The sequence below is a fragment of the Bos mutus genome, chromosome 25 (genome assembly GCF_027580195.1).
Source record: "Bos mutus isolate GX-2022 chromosome 25, NWIPB_WYAK_1.1, whole genome shotgun sequence".
Classification (NCBI taxonomy): domain Eukaryota; kingdom Metazoa; phylum Chordata; class Mammalia; order Artiodactyla; family Bovidae; genus Bos; species Bos mutus.
Genome location: NC_091641.1, coordinates 19,744,933 through 19,763,453, shown reverse-complemented (window position 1 = coordinate 19,763,453; position 18,521 = coordinate 19,744,933). Strand labels below are relative to the sequence as shown.

General features: G+C 40.4%; 1 pseudogene; it reads right to left on the bottom strand.

Annotated features, from left to right (window-relative positions):
- Nucleotides 1-9,796: 9,796 nt before the first annotated feature.
- Nucleotides 9,797-11,140, bottom strand: LOC102274406 (5'-AMP-activated protein kinase subunit gamma-1-like; annotated as a pseudogene).
- Between the last annotated feature and the right edge of the window lie 7,381 nt (nt 11,141-18,521).

Sequence of the window (18,521 nt, the reverse complement as noted above, 5' to 3'; positions counted from 1 at the left end):
TTCACTAATTTTCAACTCGTGACCAATCTTGTTTTCTCTATAGCATCCCTTCCTGCACCCCAGCAAGACCCTCACCACCATCAAACAAGTTTATCTTGAATCAAATCTTGGACATGATATAATTTCTCCTGTAAATATTTCATCAACTACCTCTAAAAGACAAGGGCCCCCTTTTAAAACATAACCACTGTATCATCACCACATCCCAATAAGAATAAATTCTTCTTTTCAGATATACAGTTAGTGTTCACCTATCTGCAGTTGCCATGTTTGTAATAATTTGTTTGCATGAGCATCCATCCAAATTACGGTCTAAACCTGGCAATTGGGTAATATGCCTCTTCTGTCTTTTATAATTTATAGGTTCTTTCTTTATCTCTTCTTTTTTTCCTTGAAATTTTATATTGAAGAAACAAAATGATTTGTCTTCTAGATTTTCCCAGAGTATTGGCCCAAGGTATCATTGAATATGTTCCACTAGGTAATTGGACCTAAAGAGAACTGCTTTTGAAAATACTTTTATGGCAAAATGTATAGCACATAAAATGTTTATGTATTAATACATACATATATACAGATAGCCTGGGCTTCCCAGGTGGCACTAGTGATAAGAACCCGCCTGCCCATGTAAGAGCTGCAAGAGGTGTGGGTTCAATCCCTGGGTTGGGAAGGTCCACTGGAGGAGGACGTGGCAACCCACTCCAGTATTCTTGCCTCGAGAATCCCATGGACAGAGGGATCTGGCAGGCTACTATCCATAGGGTTGCGCCAAGTCAGACACAACTGAAATGACTTAGCCCACACGCACATATACATATAACCTGAAGAATAAGAATATCCTTGTAACACCTCCCTGGTGCCTTGTTTACATTTTTTATTTTGACTGTGCTGAGTCTTAGCTGTGGCACGTGGTCATCTTCAATCTTCGTTGCAGCATGCGGTCTCTTAGTTGCTTCATGCAAAATCTTGGTTGTGGCACGTGGGATCTAGCTCCCTGATCAGAGGTGGAACCCAGTTCCTCTGCACTGGGAGGGTGCAGTCTTAGCCACTGGACCACCAAGGAAGTCCCTGCCTGGTGTCTTGTGTGCATATGCATGCATTTTAATTGCTCAGTCGTGGCTGACTCTTTGCAACCACATGGACTGTAGCCCACCAGGCTCCTCTGTCCATGGAATTCTCCAGGCAAGAATACTGGAGTGGGTTGCCATTCCCTTCTCCACGGGATTTTTCTGACCCAGGAATTGAACCCAGGTCTCTTGCATTGAAAGCATATTCTTTACCATCTGAGCCACCAGGAAGCCCCACCTAGTGCCTTTGAAGCCCTTCAGTAACATCCCTCTTCATTTACATACCTCTTCATAACCTGCCTATCACAGAGATAGGTAATCTCTATCTTGACTTCTGTAGTAATGATTTTTCTTCTAGTTATATATATATATATGTATTTATATGTGTATATATATACACATGAGTATATATATATACACACACATATATATATATACACATTCCTAACCTATTAGATTTTCTCTCGGCTTTTTTTTTTTTCATTATTTTACCATGTGTTTATTCTTCAATGTATGGACAAGTAGAACATCGGATTATTTGATAACAGTTGTTACTGCCATCTAGCTTGCAATATAAATATTAACTTCACATTGTCCGATAGCTTTCGCTCACCTTTCCACAGAAACTATTCTAGCTCACTACTGCTTCTCAAGAAACTCTCAAAGTTATGCTGTACTTTTATGCTACAGCCCCATTGCACGACTTTTGGTCATGGAAATGGTCAGGCCAATACACCCTTTCTCTTTTTTTTTTTTTAGGGGTTTCTTCACACTGAAATTTATTTATTTATTTATTTTTTTTCTAAACTCTTGGAAGGCCTGCTGCAGATATCATGGTTTTTATTCCCATGAAGTATCCCACATACTTCAGTACATATTTCTGAATTTCCTAAGAATAGGGATATTCGGTTAATAACTGTAATAGTACAGTTGTCAACTTCAGTAATTTAACATGGATAAAATACTTTTATTAAATCTACTGTCTGTATTCTAATACTGTTAACTGACCCTCAGTGTCCTTTTTAGCACTTTTTCCTTCTAGTACAAGATCTAGTCCAGGATCAGATATTGCATTTCATTGTCATGTTGATAAAGTCTCTTTTAATCTGGAACACTTTTACAGCCTTTCTTTGTTTTTTATGATATTGTCATTGTTAAAGAATACTGCCCCTACTTTTTTTTTTTTTTTTTTGACAGCTTTAATTTTTTCAGCACTTTATTATTTTTTTTATTTGATAAATTTAACGCCTTTTATTGCCATACCTCATTTTACTGTGCTTTGCTTTAGTGAGCTTTATAGATACATGTGTGTTTTTTTTTTTTTCCCCTTGTTAATTTTCTGTTTAGTTGATCTATCCATAAGTGTGAGTGGGGTATTAAAGTCTCCCACTATTATTGTGTTATTGTTAATTTCTCCTTTCATACTTGTTAGGATTTGTCTTACATACTGCGGTGCTCCCATGTTGGGTGGATATATATTTATAATTGTTATATCTTCTTCTTGGATTGATCCTTTGATCATTATGTAGTGACCTTCTTTGTCTCTTTTCACAGCCTTTGTTTTAAAGTCTAATTTATCTGATACTGAGTATTGTGACTCCTGCTTTCTTTTGGTCCCAATTTGCATGGAAAATCTTTTTCCAGCCCTTCACTTTCAGTCTGTATGTGTCCCCTGTTTTGAGGTGGGTCTCTTGTAGACAACATATGTAGGGGTCTTGTTTTTGTATCCATTCAGCCAGTCTTTGTCTTTTGTTGGGGCATTCAACCCATTTACGTTTAAGGTAATTACTAATAAGTATGATCCCGTTGCCATTTACTTTATTGTTTTGGGTTCGAGTTTATACACCATTTTTGTGTTTCCTGTCTAGAGAATATCCTTTAGTATTTGTTGGAGAGCTGGTTTGGTGGTGCAGAATTCTCTCAGCTTTTGCTTGTCTGAAAAGCTTTTGATTTCTCCTTCATACTTGAATGAGATCCTTGCTGGGTACAATAATCTGGGCTGTAGGTTATTTTCTTTCATCATTTTAAGTATGTCTTGCCATTCCCTCCTGGCTTGAAGAGTTTCTATTGAAAGATCAGCTGTTATCCTTATGGGAATTCTCTTGTGTGTTATTTGTTGTTTTTCCCTTGCGGCTTTTAATATTTGTTCTTTGTGTTTGATCTTTGTTAATTTGATTAATATGTGTCTTGGGGTGTTTCTCCTTGGGTTTATCCTGTTTGGGACTCTCTGGGTTTCTTGGACTTGGGTGATTATTTCCTTCCCCATTTTAGGGAAGTTTTCAACTATTATCTCCTTCTCTCGGCTTTTTGAATTGTATATAAATGTAATCAGACCATACATATTTTCCCATGACATTTATTTTGCTCAACATTTTATTTTTGAGATTCATTCTATTTATGTATGTAACTATAGTTCATTCATTTTTGCTGACATATAGTAATCTACCATGTGGATGTGCTACAATTCATTTATCCATTCTACTATTGATGGACATTTGGTTTTCCCCCTCAGTTTGGGGGTATCATGAATAAGACTGCTCTGATTGGTCTTGTACATGCCTTATGGACTTGGGCAAGAATTTCTCCAAGCTATATACCTAGGAGGGAAAGTGCTGAGTCATAGAGTATGTGTAAGTTCAACTTTACAAGAAAATGCCAAATTATTTTCTGCAAGTTGATTTTGTTCCCTTCCAAATCCTTACACCTTTTCATTTTTGTTGTCGTGGCCTTATTATACCAGCTAAGTTTTCTAATACAATATAATAGAAATGGTGATGGCCATTATCCTTTTCTCATTCTGATCACAAAGGGAAAACATTCAACATTAAATTGATTTTTTTTTTTTTTTGGTTGAATGGGTTTTTTTTTAGAGTTTTCTCTCTTATCAGATTAAGAAAATTCCTATTTCTTCTTTGCTTGGAGTTTTTTTAAATTATGAATTATTTTTGAATGTTATTGAATACTTTTTCTGTGTCTTTTCTGATGATAAAATGATTTTCCTATTTTATTCTTTTAGTACAGTGAATTATACTGATTAATTCTCCCTTTTTTCTAGCTTTATTGACATATTGACATATATATATGTTTAAGGTAAACGTAATGATTTGATACGTGTGTCTATAGTGAACTGATTGCTACAATAAGGTTAGTTAACACTTTCATCCTCACATAATCACCTTTTTGTGTTTGTGATGATAACATTTAAGATCTACTCTCTTAACAACTTTCAAGAATGTGAAAGTGAAAGTGATAGTTGCTCAGTCGTGTATGCCTCTTTGTGACCCCAGGGACTGTAGCCTGATGGGCTCCTCTGTCCAGGAGATTTCCCAGGTTAGAATACTGGAGTGGGTTGTCGTTTCCTTCTCCAGGGGATCCTCCCCACCCAGGGATTGAGCTCGGGTCTCCTACATTGCAGGCAGATTCTTTACCATCTGAGCCACTAAGGAAGCCCTTAAGAATATAGCACAGTATTATTGAGTCTGGCTAGCAAAACTTTTTCATTTTATAGCGGAAAGTTTGCACCCTTTGACCAACATCTCCCCAATTTCCCCCATGCCTCAGCCCCTGGCAACTACCATTCTACTATTTTTGTGAATTTGAATTTTATAGATTCCACATATAAGTGAGAACATATAGTATTTATCTTTCTCTGACTTAAAAAAAAAGTTATTTGGCTGCTTTGGGTCTTAATTGCAGCATGTAGGATCTTCATTTGCCTCGTGCAAGATCTTTTGTTGTGGCTCATGGACTCTGTAATTGCAACTCTCGGGCTTAGTTGCCCCCTCGGCATGTGGGATCTTAGTTCCTTGGTCAGAGATCAAACCCACGTCCCTTGCATTGCAAGGCAGATTCTTAGTCACTGGAACACCAGGGAAGGCCCCCTGTCTGACTTAGCTCACTTAGTATAATGTCCTTAGGATCCATCCATGTGTCACAAAAGGCAGGGTTTCCTTCTTTTTTTCTGGCTGAATAATATATGTTTGTGTGTGTGTGTGTGTGCACGCCCACCACATTTTCTTTTTCCATTCATCCATTGATGAACACTTAGGTTGTCTTTGTTTTTGGGAACAGTGCTGCAAAGGACATGAGGGTGTAGATATCTCTTTGAGACAGTGATTTCATTTCTATTGGCTATATATCCAGAAGTGGGATTGCTGGTGATATGATAGTTCTATTTTTCAAGTTTTTGAAGGATCTCAATACTATTTTCCACAGTGCTAAGTCACTTTAGTAGTGTTCGACTCTTTGAGACCTCATGGACCTGTAGCCCATCAGGTCCTCTGTCCATGGGATACTCCAGGCAAGAATGCTGAAGTGGGCTGCCATTTCCTTCTCTAAGGGATCTTCCTGACCCAGGGATCAAACCCACATCTTTAGGTCTCCTGGGTTGGCAGGCAGATTCTTTACCACTAGCCCCACCTGGGAAGCCTGGTTTCCGCAGTCACTCCAGCAGTTTATGTTTCGACCAACGGTGATCCAGGATTCCCTTTTCTCCACAGCCTCACCAACACTTGCTGTTACTTGTCTCTTTGATAACACTCATTCTAATAGGTGTGAAGCGATATCTCATTGTAGTTTTTATCTGCATTCCATTGGTGACTAGTGATGCTGAGCATCCTTTTATGTACCTGTTGGTCGTTTGTGTGTTCTTTGGAAAAATGTCTATTAAGTTCTTAGCCCATTTTTTTTCTTAGCCAATTTAAAAATCAGATTATCACTAAATCTGACATGGAGTTATACAAGTTCGTTATATATTTTGGATATTAACTTCTTTTCAGATAGATGATCAGCTTAAATGGGAAAAATTTTTGAAAAAGAATAGGTACATGTCTGTGTATGACTGAGTTGCTCTACTGTGCATCAGAAACTAACACAACATTGTTAACTATACTCCAAAACAAAACAAAAAATTTAAAAAGATAAATGGTTAGCAAATATTCCCCCATTTGGTAGGTTGCCTTTTTATTTTGCTTTTTTATTTTATTTTATTTATTTTGCTTTTTTATTTATTTTATTTTTACCTTTTTATTTGACTGTGGGTTTTGCCGTGCCAAAGTTTTTAGTCTGATGTAGCCCCACTTGTTGATTTTTGCTTTTGTTGCCTGTGCTTTCGTTGTCATACACCAAAAATTGTTGCTAAGACCAATGTCGAAGACGCTTTTCCCATGCTTTCTTCTGGTAGTTTTACCATTTTGGATCTTCTATTTAAATCCTTAATCCATTTCCAGATAATTTTTGTGGGTGGTATAAGATAGGAGTTCAATTTTATTATTTTGCACGTGCATGTCCAGTTTTCCCACCATTTATGGAAGAGATTTCCTTTCCCTATAGACTACTCTTGGCTCCCTTGTAAAATGTTAGTTGACTTTACATGTGTGGGTTTATTATCTAGGCTCTTGATTCTTTTTTCCTTGATCTATGTGTCTGTTATTATGCCAGTACCATACTGTTATATTATTATAGCTTTGAAATAAATCATTAAGTATGATGCCTTCAGCTTTATTCTTCCTTCTCAGAATTGCTTTGGCTCTTCAGAGTCTTTGTGGTTCCATACAAATTTTAGGGTCACTTTTTCTATTTTTCTGGAAAATGCATTGGGATTTTGATAGAGATTGCTTTGAATATACAAATGTTTTTGGGTAGAATGAACATTTTAGCAATATTCTTCTGATCCACAAACACAGGATATTTTTCCATATTTGTGTCTTCAATTTCTGTCATCAATACTTTATAATCTACCATATACTTTCATATCCTTGGTTAAATTTACCTGTAAGTATTTTATTTTTTTAATGCTTTTATAAACAGCATTCTTTACTTCTTTTTCAGGTAGTTCATTGTTGGTGTATAGAAATGCATCTTTTATAGGTTTATTTTTGTATCTACAACTTTATTGAACTCATTTACTAGTTTTAACATTTTTTTTCTTTTTGGTGGAGTCTTTAGGATTTTCTATGTATAAGATTATATCATCTGCAAACAAAGACACTTTTACTTCTTTCTTTATGATCTGGATGCTTTATATTTCTTTTCCTTGCCTAAATGTTCTGGCTAGGACTTCTAGGGCTATACTGAATAGAAATGTTGAGATGGAGCACCTTTGTTTTATTCTTAGTCTTAGTGAGAAAGCTTTCAGCCTTTCACCATTGAGTATGATATAAGCTGTGGGTTTGTCATTTATGGCCTTTATCATGTTGTTGTTCAGTCGCTCAGTCATGTCCGGCTCTTTGCGACCCTATGCACTGCAGCACATCAGGCTTCCCTGTCCTTCACCATCTCCCGGAGCTTGCTCAAACTCCTGTCCATAAAGTCGGTGATGCCATCCAACCATCTCATCCTCTGTCATCCCCTTCTCCTCCTGCCTTCAATCTTTCCCAGCATCAGGGTCTTTTCCAGTGAGTTAGTTCTTTGCATCAGGTAGCCAAAGTATTGGAGCTTCAGCCTCAGCATCAGTCCTTCCAATGAATATTCAGGACTGATTTCCTTTAGGATTGATTGGTTTGATCTGCTTGCAGTCCAAGGGACTCCCAAGAGTCTTTTCCAACACCACAGCTAAAAAGCATCAATTCTTCGGCAGTCAGCCCTCCTTATGCTCCAACTCTCACATCCTTATATGACTACTGGAAAAACCATAGCTTGGACTAGATGGACCTTTGTTGGCAAAGTAATGTCTCTGTTTTTTTAATGCACTGTCTAGGTTTGTCATAGCTTTTCTTCCAAGGAGCAAGCATCTTTTAATCTCATGGCTGCAGTCACCATCTGCAGTGATTTTGGAGCCCAAGAAAATAAAGTCTGTCACTGTTTCCATTGTTTCCCCATCTATTGCCATGAAGTGATGGAACTGGATGCCATGATCTTTGTTTTTTGAATGTTGAGTTTTAAGCCAGCTTTTTCACTTTGCTTTCACCTTAATCAAGAGGTTCTTTAGTTCCTCTTTGCTTTCTGCCATAGGGTGGTTTCATCTGCATATCTGAGGTTATTATGTTAAGGTATATCCAGTTTTTTGAGAGTTTTTTTTTTTAATCATAAAAGGATGTTGAATCGTGCCGGGTACTTTTCTGCATCTGTTTTTAAAATTTTTTATTTATTTATTATTTTTTGTTGCACTGGGTCTTCATTGCTTTGTGCAGGCTTCCTCTCTAGTTGTGATGAATGGGGCTACTCTTTGTTGCAGTGAGGGGGCTTCTCATTACAGTGGCTTCTCGTTGCAGAGCACAGGCTCTAGGCGCTCAGACTTCAGTAGTTCTGACACACAAGCTCAGTAGTAGTGGTTCATAGGATGTTACTCCACAGCAGGTGGAATCTTCCTGGTTCAGGGATCGAACCTATGTCCCTTGCATTGACAGGAGGATTCTCATCCACTGCACCACCATGCAGGTCCCTTTTCTGCATCCATTGAGATGATCATATGATTGTTATCCTTCATCCTATTAATGTGGTGTGTCATGTTTATTGATTTGCATATGTTGAACCATGTCTGCATCCCAGACATAACCTCACTTGAGGATGGTGTATGATCCTTTTAATGCACTGTTGAATTCAGTTTGTATTTTGTTGAGAACTTTTGTATCTATACTCATCAGTGAAATTGGCCTATGGTTTTCTTTTCTTTTCTTATCTGGCTTTGACATCATGGTCATCCTAGTTTGTGAAATGAGTTTAAGAATTTTGTACTCTTCAATATTTTGAAAGTGTTTAAGAAAGACTACTGTTAATTCTTCTTTAAACGTTTGTTAGAATTCATCAGGGAAACCATCTAGTCCTGGAGTTTTCTGTGTTGAGGTTTGTGATTAGTGATACAATTTCCTTACTTGTTATTGGTCTGTTCATATTTTCTATTTCTTAATGAGTCAGTCTTGGGAGGTGGGATGTTTCTAGGAATTTATCCATTTTTTCTTAGATTATTCAATTTGTGGACATATAATTGCTCACAGCAGTCTCTTATGATCCTTTGAATTATTGTTGTAATGTCTCTTCTTTCATTCCTGATTTCAGCTATTTGGGTTCCCTTTTCTTTTTTTCTTAATTAGTCAAGCTAATTCCTGATGGCTTCCTGACTTCCCTGATGGCTCAGACGGTAAAGCGTCTGCCTACAATGTGGGAGACCCAGGTTCGATCCCTGGGTGGGGAAGATCCCCTGAAGAAGGAAATGGCACCCCACTCCAGTATTCTTGCCTGGAAAATCCCATGGACGGAGGAGCCTGGTAGGCTACAGTCCATGGGGTCACAAAAAGTCAGACACCACTGAGCGACTTCACTTTCACTTTTCACTTTCAGTCAAGCTAAAGCTTGGTCAATTTTATATTTTTTAAAAAACTATTAATTATGTTGATCCTTTTTGTTTTTCTTTCTAGTCTTCATTTCATTTATTTCTACTCCAACCTTTTTTTATTTCTTTCTCTCTGCTAATTTTGGGCTTGGTTTGTTCTTCTAGTTCGTGAGGTGTAAAAATTTCTGGAGGGGCACAGAGCTCATGGTTTGCCCAGAAAGGGGGATATGAATAAGAGGACAGGAGCTAGCCTGAGCTAGGCTAAAAGTTTTTCTGAGTATTGTGAGGATAAGGACACCTAAAAATTCATTCTCCTTCCTTTCCCCATGCCTTCTCAGCTTCCGGGTAGGAGGGTGGGGGGCTCCTGAGCAAGGAAGAGCCTTCAGGTTTCTTCTGGGGTTCCCAGAGCTTTGGGCAGGCAGTGCACATCCCCTGGTGCCACCTGACCTCATCCCCCAGCTTAGGGCAGCTTCTCTCTGCCTGTGAGCACCAGGGTCTACAGGATGACAGATGGTGATACAGTTCCCTTGATCACATCATTCTCATCCACCACCACGAGTCGGTGACTCCCTGCTTCCACTAGCCTGCTGAGAAAGGTCTCCAGAGCCTCATGCAGGTCGCACTTGAAGCTACATTTAAAGTACTGTGATTGATTTTTCAGGGCTTTGACTACAGGCACATCTAGGTTGTGGTAGATCTTTTATGCTGCCTGATGGATAACATCACTGAAGAAGGAAATGGTAACCCACTCTAGTGTTCTTGCCTGGGAAGTCCCATGGACAGAGAAGCCTGACCAGCTACAGTCCAGAGGATCCCAAAGAGTCGGACGTGACTGAAGTGACTTAGCACGGATAACATCAAATGTGGAATAGATGTTCACCACCTGACCTTCCTCGTTCACTGGCAGATCCTGTACAGAGATGCCCAGAGCTGTGTCAGTGGGGTCATAGTGCAGAACATGGCAATGCTGGCATAGAAGCTAATCTTCTATTAGACTTAGACATGAATTCTGGCTTAAGAGCTCAGTGATAAACACTTTGAGGAACATGAGAATGCACTTGTGGGTGAGGGTGTACAAGATGTTGCTTGATTCTGGGTCAACAACTGGCAGCCTGTGGATCTTGTTCTGAATTAATGAAAAGACAGCATTAAACAAGTTGGCATTAGAAGAAATGCAGACAAGTGGTTTGAAGAAGTCCTGTATATACACCTCCTTTCAAGTTTCTATTTTGTATTCTTCCAGCTCATAGCTCTGGAACCAAGGCTGACATATAGTAATAGTGCAGGATATTGATGAAATTGGTAATAATCCACATGCCCACAAGTCCTTGCTTTTTAGTATCCAGAAAGGGGCAACTTGTATACCTGCAGGGAAGTAGCAAACACAACCAAATTGGAGCTTGTGAGACTCAGGTCATAGCAGCCAGAAACTTTATAAGGGAAGGATATATGCTATTGGTGGATTCTGGGGTCTCTCTCTCTTTTAATTAATTAATTTTATTTATTTTTGGCATGCAGGACCCTTGTTGTGGCATATGGGATTTTTCATTTGGTGTGAGGGCTCTTCCTTGTGGTATGTGGGCTTCTCTCTAGTTTTGGGGCATAGGCTCCAGAACACCTGGGCTCAGCAGCTGCCACATGTGAGCTCTGTAGTTTTGGCATCTGAGTTTAGTTGCCCCACCACATGTGGGATCTTAGTTCCCTGACCAGAGATCAAACCTGCATCCCCTGTGTTGGAAGATGGATTCTTAACCACTGGGCCCCCAGGGAAGTCCTGATTTTGGAGCCTCTTGAGTACGTTCATTTTTCCAGAGTTGGAAACTCTCAAAAAGTGACCATCTCCATTGCAAGAGGCCCTGGCTGGGTTCATTTGCTCTAGGAACCTCACTTTCTTTTTTTTTATTATAAAGGTACTTATTGCTTTGGTGCTTCCCTCATGGCTCAGACGTTGAAGAATCTGCCTGCAATGTGAGAGACCTAGGTTCGATCCCTTGGTTGGGAAGATCCCCTGGCAAAGGGAACGGCTACCCCCTCCAGTATTCTTGCCTGGAGAATTCCATGGACAGAGGAGCCTGGCGGGCTACAGTTCGTGGGATCACAAAGACTCAGACGCAACTTAGCAACTAGACAACTACAACAACAACAAAATAGATAATGTATTTCCTGTGTTTCATGAAGTTAACTAGTTGCTATTATAGGTACAGTAAGAATTAACTCTGTTTTCTGACCTCCTGAGAATAATATTTTAAGGTAAGTGTTAGTCGTGTCCAGCTCTTTCTGGAACCCATGGACTGTAGCCCACCAGACTCCTCTGTCCAGGTAAGGAATTGTCTATTCATTGAACACAACTCAATAACTGGAGTTGACTAATGATAGACCAGGGAACAGTTAGGCACAGTGTAGTAAATTATGTTCTGTCATCTTATAATTCTTAATAATTCAGCTGTCACTCTAGACATTTTTGTGTCTTTGTCTGGAGAATGGAGAGAAATAAAATTTAGGCTGCTATTACAGACAAGGTAAAAATCTGGGGTGTCGGGGGAAGGAAAGGCTTCACAGAGAAGACTCTAAAATTGGGTGCTGCATGTGAGTGAAAGTTCACGAAGGTGACATGGGGAGAAAGAGAGGGCATTCTAGACAGAAGGAACAAGATGGACACAGATCACAGATGGAAGACATCTTCGCTGGGAATAGAGAGGCTGTGTGCATTTGTGAGAAAGAGTTCAGGAAGGCAGATTGAAGGGGCAGGGTGGGGGCCAGGTAATATGGTGTCCTTAAGAGTTAGACAAGCCTGGGACCAGACTCCTGCTTGGCCTCTAATTAGCTCTGCAATCTTGAGCAAGTACCTCTGTAATATTCTTAATTCTCTATGTGTAAATTCATAAAAACAAACTAGTACCTACCTCCTAGGATTACTGTGAGTTTGAAATAAGAGAGTCCATTTGAAATGCTTAAAATGACACTTGATCACGAGGTATCATTTAGGGGCTCAGTCAATAGAAGCGTGCGGTTGCTATTGTTACTGTCACACTAGTAACAATGTGTGTGTGGGTATACACACTAATAACAATAGTGCTTTTATGTGAATCAAGGGACTAGATTATGAAATGGTTTAGAGACCATGTTTAAGAGTACAGGCTTTTTCTTTTAGGTCAATGTTTCTAAAATGTGGTCAATTAATCTATAAAATTAACAGTCCTCAAGCAGCTTCTGTGGCAAAAGCAATGAAAAGATATCTGTTTAAAAATTTTATGAATTTGAAATGGAAGAAAAATTATCAAATACCATTATGCTCTTAATAAGGGTTCACACATAGAGATGGCTCAAATTGGACAGACTCTTAAGGTGTAGTTAAAATTAGTAGGATATCGTTTATTTTAGTTATATCATTGGAATATTATTGTTTATGTGTGTAAAGTTTGCATTTTTTCTTGTTACTCTTGTGTTATGACTCTGATTAACAAAAATAGATTAATGACTGAAAAAGTGATTCATTGAAATGTAAAAGCAATGATAAAAATAGTACAAAAACTACAATTCAGAAGAATAATTAGTGAACAGGATTTCAGGATCTTTTGGAACAAGAGCATCTGTGAACATGATGAATTCACTCAAGCAGCTGAAAGGGAAAGTGTGAATGGGAAGGGTGGCTATGAATATCTAAAAACAGGATTTTATTGAACCAGCGGTTTGTTCTCCTCTTGTCTCCAGTGTGCACTCTGTATTAGAAACCTCTGTCAGAATGCTTAGTGATGCTCTCAGTGGTTTTACATCATTCCCGAAACAGAATAACCTGGAGACTTCCCTGGTGGCCCAGTGGTTAAGATTCCTTTTTTTAATGCAGGGGGCATGGGTTCAGGGAATGAAGATGCACATGCTATGCAGCGCAACCAAAAAATAAGCAAATGAAAAAACAAAATAGAATAACTTTATGGGTCAACCTGGAGAAGGAAATGGCACCCCACTCCAGTATTCTTGCCTGGAAAATTCCATGGACAGAGGAGCCTGGTGGGCTACAGTCCATGGGGTCACAAAGAGTCGGACACAACTGAGCATGCTTGCCTGTGGGTCAGCCAGTAGTTTTTCCTGAAGCAGGCACAAAATAATATTTTCTGGTATGAAATTGATGTGTTTTATTTCTAAATGCGAAGAGGCCAGAACAGTAGCATCCACAGATGCAAGCCATGCTAGGGCCAACACGTTTATAAAACTGGCCTCAAACTCGGGACAAATAAAATGCTGGGAGAGGAAGCCAAAGCAGTCCTGGGCAAACCTAATGTCAGGACAGGATGCTGCATAGCGCAAATGACACACAAAGATGTGGAGCTCTTCTTATTGTAATGATGACAGCCAGATTTTGTTTTCAGTTCAGTAGCCCCTCAGTCATGTCTGACTCTTTGCGGCCCCGTGGACTGCAGCATGCCAGGCTTCCCTGTCCATCGCCAACTCCTGGAGCTTACTCAGACTCACATCCATTAACTCGGTGATGCCATCCAACCGTCTCATCCTCTGTCATCCCCTTCTCTTCCTGCCTTCAATCTTTCCCAGCATCAGGGTCTTTATAAATTTTTTTTAATAGTTGAGTAATTTATTTTGCTTTATAGTTAAGTAAAACTATAAAACAAAACTATATTTTGTTTTATAGTTGAGTAAAACCACAGAAAGGGAAAGATATACTTAACTGAATGCAGAGTTCCAGAGAATAGCAAGGAGAGATAAGAAGGCCTTCTTAAATGAACAACGCAAAGAAATACAGGGAAGCATAAGAATGGGAAAGACTAGAGATCTCTTCAAGAAAATTAGAGATATCAAGGGAACGTTTCATGCAAGAATGGGCACAATAAAAGACAGAAATGATGAGGACCTAACAGAAGGAGAAGAGATTAAGAAGAGATGGCAAGAATACACAGAAGAACTGTACAGGAAAGATCTTAAGGACCCAAATAATCACGATGATGTGGTCACTTACCTAGAGCCGGTCATCCTGAAGTGTGAAGTCAAATGGGCCTTAGGAAGCATCACTATAAACAAAGCTAGTGGAGGTGATGGAATTCCAGCTGAGCTACTTTAAATACTAAAAGATGATGCTGTTAAAGTGCTTCACTCAATGTCAGCAAACTTGAAAACTCAGCAATGACCACAGGACTGGAAAAGGTCAGTTTTCACTCCAGTCCCAAAGAAGAGCAGTACCAAAGAATGTTCAAACTAACACACAGTTGTGCTCATTTCACATGCTTAGCAAAGTTATGCTCAAAATCCTTCAAGCCAGGCTTCAGCAGTACTTGAATCGAGAACTTCCAGTTGTACAAGCTGAGTTTCGAAAAGGCAGAGGAATCAGAGGTCAAATTGCCAACATTTGTTGGATCATGGAGAAAGCAAGGGAATTCCAGAAAAACATCTACTTGTGCTTCATTGACTATGCTAAAGCCTTTGACTGTGGGTCAGAACAAACCATGGTAAATTCTTAAAGAGATGGGACTATCAGACCACTTTACTTGTCTCCTGAAAAACCTATATGTGGGTCAAGAAGCAACAGTTAGAACCAGACATGAAACAACTGGCTGGTTCAAAATTGGGAGAGGAGTACAACATGGCTGTATATTGTCACCCTGCTTATTTAACTTCTATGCAGAGTGTGTGTGTGTGTGTGTTAGTCGCTCAGTCATGCAGAAATGCTGGGCTGGATGAATCACAAGCTGGAATCAAGATTGCTGGGAGAAGTATCAACGTCTCAAATGATGCAGATGATACCACTCTAATCGCAGAAAGTGAAGAGAAACTAAAGAGTCTCTTGATGAGGGCAAAAAGAGAGTGAAAAAGGTGGCTCAAAACTCAACATTACAAAAATTAAGATCATGCCATCCAATCCTATCACTTCATGGAAAATAGAAGGGAAAAAAATGGAAGCAGTGGCAGGTTTCCTTTTCTTGGGCTCTGAGATCACTGAGGACAGTGACTGCAGCCATGAAATTAAACGATGCTTGCTCCTTGGAAGGAAGACTATGACAAACCTAGACAACGTCTTAAAAAGCGGAGACATCACTTTGCCTACAAAGGGCCATATAATCAGAGCTATGGTTTTTCCAGTAATCACGTATGGTTGTGAGAGTTGAACCACAAAGAAGGCTGAGCACCCAAGAATTGATGCTTTTGAATTGTGGTGCTGGAGACTCTGAAGAGTCCCCTGGACTACAAGGAGATCAAACAGGTCAATCCTAAAGGAAATCAACCCTGAATATTCACTGAAGGACTGATGCTGAGGCTGAAGCTCCCATACTTTGGTCACCTGATGGGAAGAGCTGACTCATTGGAAAAGACCTTGATGCTGGGAAAGACTGAAGGCCAAAGGAAAAGGGATGAGGATGAGATGGTTAGATAGCATCACCAACTCAATGGACATGAGTTTGAGCAAACTCCAGGAGACAGTGGAGGACTGAGGAATCTAGCATGCTGCAGTCCATGGGGTTGGAAAAAGTTGGACATGACTTAATGACTGAACAGCAACAACAACAAAACCGTTAGTGGGAATAGAATAAACCAGCTCTTTGCATCTCTGTGGTACCCATAGAAAGAGAAAGACATACCTTATAATTTTGAATTCTCATTATCATTTCATCTAATATTTTTGTGAGATATGATGCAGATTAGAAGTGTATTTGAGGGCATACTGATGAAGGACCAGGCATGTGTCCAGCAAAAGGTTTGGTATGTCAGTATCAACTTTTTTTTTTTAATATTTATTTGTTTATTTTTTGGCTGCCTCTCATCTCAGAGGATGAGATGGTTGGATGGCATCACCGACTTGATGGACATGAATCTGACCAAGCTTCGGGAGTTGGTAATGGACACGGAAGCCTGGCACGCTGCAGTCCATGGGGTCGCAAACAGTCAGACACGACTAAGCAGCTGAATTGAACTAAATGGGTCCTAGTTGTGGCAGGCAGACTCAGTAGTTGCGGCTTACAGGTTTAATTGACCATGGGGCATGTTGGATCCTACTTCCCCAACCATGTTGGGACCCACGCCCCCTGCATTGGAAGGCAGATTCTTAACACTGGAGCACCAAGGAAGTTCCTGTATCTATTGCTACAAAAATGTACAGCCACTTCAAAACCTCACCGCTTAAATAATAGGAATTTATTAATCTCATGAGTCTGTCGGCCAGTGGAGTGGTTCTTCTCATCTCAGCTAGGCTTACCCTGGTGTCAGTGACAAGATGTGAGCAGGACCAGCTGTGTATTTTGTGGAGCTCAGAGCAAAATGCTGGGCCCCTTATTTAGACATTATGAAGAATTTTGAAGCAATGACAACAGAACATTAAACCAAGCATGGGATCTTTCTTACCGTAGGACCCTGTGTGACTGCAAAGGCCAAGAACCATGAAGCCAGTCCTAGCTGTGGGTCATCGTGTAGGCATCTCTGCTGCCCTCAGCTGGGTTCTTCCCTCTGTCTGAGTAGCAGTGTGGCTAGTCTGGGTTAGACTTGGCTGGGACAACAGGGGTAGCTATACTCTGTCCATTTCATCCTTTAGCAGGCTGGCCCAAGCATGTGCATGTGGCAAAGAGACAGGAGGAAGGACAGGCAAGCCCAAACACGCAGGCACTTCTCAGGTCTCTGCCTTGTCACATTTGCTGTTGCCCACTGCATGAGTGGTGGACTCACTGCATGAGTGGAACCATTGCGTGCTTCCCAGGGGGCACTAGAGGTAAAGAGACCACCTGTCCATGCAGGTAGACATAAAAGACTCAGATTCGATCCCTGGGTCGGGAAGATCCCCTGGAGGAGGGCACAGTAACCCACTCCGGTATTCTTGTCTGGGGAATCCCATGGACAGAGGAGCCTGGTAGGCTGCCATCCATAGGGTTGCACAGAGTCGACATGACTGAAGCAACTTAGGAAGCACGCACGTACGCACATTGGGTCACAGCAACTCCTATGGCCAACCCAGAAGTAGAGGGGAGGGTGCTACCACACTATGACAAAAGGATGAAGAATTAGGGCCACTTTTGCCTTGTACCTCCCTCGACTACTCAAAACCAGCTGTATCCGAGTGCTAAGATTGCACATTGTCTTATTTACTAAGAACAGTTAAGAATGGTGATCTTCGCTAAGTGGTGAAGAAGGAACGAAAATTGTTAGCACCATCAAATCTCCACGACAGAGCATATGTCTTTTCCATGTGTCTTGCGAAGAAATGGGTGGCTTGGACTAAAACTGTTTTTCTACCCTAAAATGTGCTGGCTATCCAGGGGGAACGTACTCATGTGAAAAACGGAAACGAGGGAGGAGATAAAATTTCTTTATAACGCTAATAATGCCAGGAAAAACCAGAAACCAGAAATCATCCTTGTCATTACTGGTGAGGAAATGTTATCTCAAAGGTTTCCAGTGGGTGTCAACATGCCATGGGCAATAGGTTGAAAATCTCAAACCTCTCATTTCAACCTCATCAGATACTAAGTGCAGAAGATAACATATCAGGAAATTGAACTGTGATGCAAGAGGCTTTGTCAGCCAACAATGAGTCTTCCCTAACACTTGATTTTTTTCCATTTTCTGGAGAAAGACATCAGTGACACTGGGCATGTTTAAAAACCATTTAGTGTGCCAGAAAACATGGAGAAATTCTTTCCTGAGCTGAACCCAAACAGAAAACTTTAGAAATGCATTTGTATCTGTCGTCCAAGTTAAAACATCCAAGGACATCCCTGGTGGTCCAGTGGTTGAGAATCTGCCTGCCAAGGCAGGGGACATGGGTTTGATCCCTGGGCAGAGAAGATCCCACATGCCAACTAGGGCAACTAGGGGCACAAGGGGCAACTAGGCTGGTGCCCCACAGCTAATGAGCTCGAGTTCTGGAGCCCACATGCCGCAACTACTAAAACCTGCAACCTAGAGTCCATGCTCCCCCCCTACAAGAAAAGCCATGGCAATGAGAAGGCCATGCACGGCAACTAGAGAGTAGCCCCTCCTCCCCACAGCGAGAGAAAGCCCATGTGCAGCAGAGAAGACCCAGCACAGCAAAAAATAATAAATATTTTTAGAAATCCAACCATACAGCCTTTGACTTAACTGCTTGTAAAACTGGCCTTCAGTGAGAGACTTCACCACTGTTTCTAGGTATATGTCCCCATCCAAATATACACAGCACAGTATGTAGGGCCACTGAGCATTTGCTGCCCATC